This window comes from Pinus tabuliformis, chromosome 1_1 (genome assembly GCF_031772625.1).
Source record: "Pinus tabuliformis cultivar Carrire ecotype Pingquan chromosome 1_1, CPIR1, whole genome shotgun sequence".
Taxonomy (NCBI): domain Eukaryota; kingdom Viridiplantae; phylum Streptophyta; class Pinopsida; order Pinales; family Pinaceae; genus Pinus; species Pinus tabuliformis.
The window spans coordinates 865,227,119-865,229,292 of record NC_142297.1 but is presented as its reverse complement, the minus strand read 5'-3'; positions in this window follow the sequence as shown (position 1 = coordinate 865,229,292).

Sequence of the window (2,174 nt, the reverse complement as noted above, 5' to 3'; positions counted from 1 at the left end):
TTATGCTGGACAGTGAAAGCTACTCCAAGCACTCCTCTAGAACTGCATCACCCTCTCTGGAACTACGTCACCCTCTCTTGATTGATCTTCTCTTAGTCTGCCCCACATAACCTTCTCAGCGCAGCCTCTTCAGCTTAGTGTCAGCCTCTACAACCCTCTGCATTGCCTGTGTCAGCCTCTACGGCTCTCTGCATTAGCCTCTGCGTCCTCTGTGTCTGCCTCTTTGGCTTCTACGTCCTATGTTTTGGCATCCTCAGCCTCTGTGTCAGCCCTCCTATGATCTGTGTTGCCTCTTCCTGCACTTTTCTGCCTCTCTGATATGTATTCTTCAGCCTTGGATCGAAATCCCTTGTTGAACTGTCCCTCACTACAACTGATCACTCACTTGATTTCCTCAGCAAACCCAACCCTAGAAAATCGAATTCTTGATCTCTCTTGGTGTGTCTCCAACTGGCCCTCAAGCCTCTTCTTATACTTTTCCTGTTGATGAATCAACGAGTGAGATTAAGTCTCTAATCAACAGCTAAGATTAGATCTGGCTTGATCCTCGTTATTTAGAAATTTCTCACCCCTTTTATGTTAATACACGTTAATATTTTAATTTTCCTAAGTTTAGACTTAGGAACCCCATTAAAAATATTAATTAATTTAATATCTCTTCATCCGGGTGGAATTTCTCCAAATGATTTCTAAGTCTTGGAGATCTCATGTGCTTTAGCCTCTCCACCAATTTTCATGGCTAGAGCACATTTGATGCTACCAAAAATCATCACTCCCTCTTAGCGAGGAATGTGCTCTAGTAATGCTTCACCATAAAAACATCACATTGATCTTCCGCATCGGTACCTGTGTTGATGCTTGGCCTGTTGCCTCACATCCCCTGCACTGTTGCTAAATGTACTATTGCCCATGACACTTCCACTACCACTGCTACATCTATACTGCATCTTCCTCTCAACATGTTGCATCATGCTGCCCATAGCACTGCCACTGCTAACTATTTCACTACAACTCAGTTACCGAGAGCACTCATGCCACAATCATCATCAGTCTTTACATCCTTCTATGCCTTTGTTGGAGCTACCTTTGAGTCGGAAGCTTCTCCCCTACCTTTCTTCCTAGGGCACTTAGAGGCATAATGTCCCAGCTCCCCGGAGTTGAAGCACTTGACCTTGGATATGTCCTTCTTCTTCCTCTTCTGAACCCCCTGTTGTCTTGGAGATGGTAGATCTACATCCTCCTCTTCATCTTTCTTGACTTGAACTCCCTTATCGCTACTCCCCTCCTTGGTAAACCTCCTATTCTCTTCCTGTCGAAGAGCTGCCCACATCTCCTCCAAACTAGGGATAATTTCTCTACCCAAAATTATTTGGACAAATGTCTCCCAGTCCTTGAAGACTACATTCAGAGCAGTCCTAACCATAAATTTTGGATCCGGTGTAGACCCCACAGAAGTGATATGGTCGTGAATTCCTTACAATCTGAGAAGGAAGTGATCTATCCCCTCTCCTTTCTGCAGCTGATATAACCTTAGTTTATTTTCCAATAACATCTCTCGCTGCACAGAAGAGCCCTGGTATAAGGTGGTCAGGGTCTCACACATCTCCCTTATTGTTGACTTCTCAGCAACATGTGGTATTGCATTATCCTTAACCCCATCAAGGATCATGCATTTCGCCTTTGCCATGGCCTTCTTATACTTCTTATTTGCATCAATTTCAACTGGGATAGCTACAGTTTTCAAGGCATAGTCCTTGATGCGATGTTTATCCAGGATTTCCAGGGTCCTGGCCTTCCAGATGACAAAATTGGAATCCCCATCCAATTTGTCCTGATCCCTCAATCTATTTACTGCCATCTCTGCTCCTCTTCTAGACTCGCTCTGAGTCTCGACTTCCCTCCTGGAAATCGTCCAGCCAACTATCAAATCACTCCTCTCCAATCCTCCTTTGTCAATGAAACTCGGATCTAGATTTCTTGGCTAGAAATTTGTCGCGGTAGTTCTTCCCTCTACCTTGGTTCACTCCCCTTAGACAATGTTCTGCATAGACAAAAATAGCGTCCCACCAGCTCCTCAAATCACAATCTGCACAACTCCCTTAGCCCTGACAAATGAAGATTCTGAGCCCTTCAGGCTCTTGACAATCACGGGTTGGGTTGAATCTGCTCCTCCT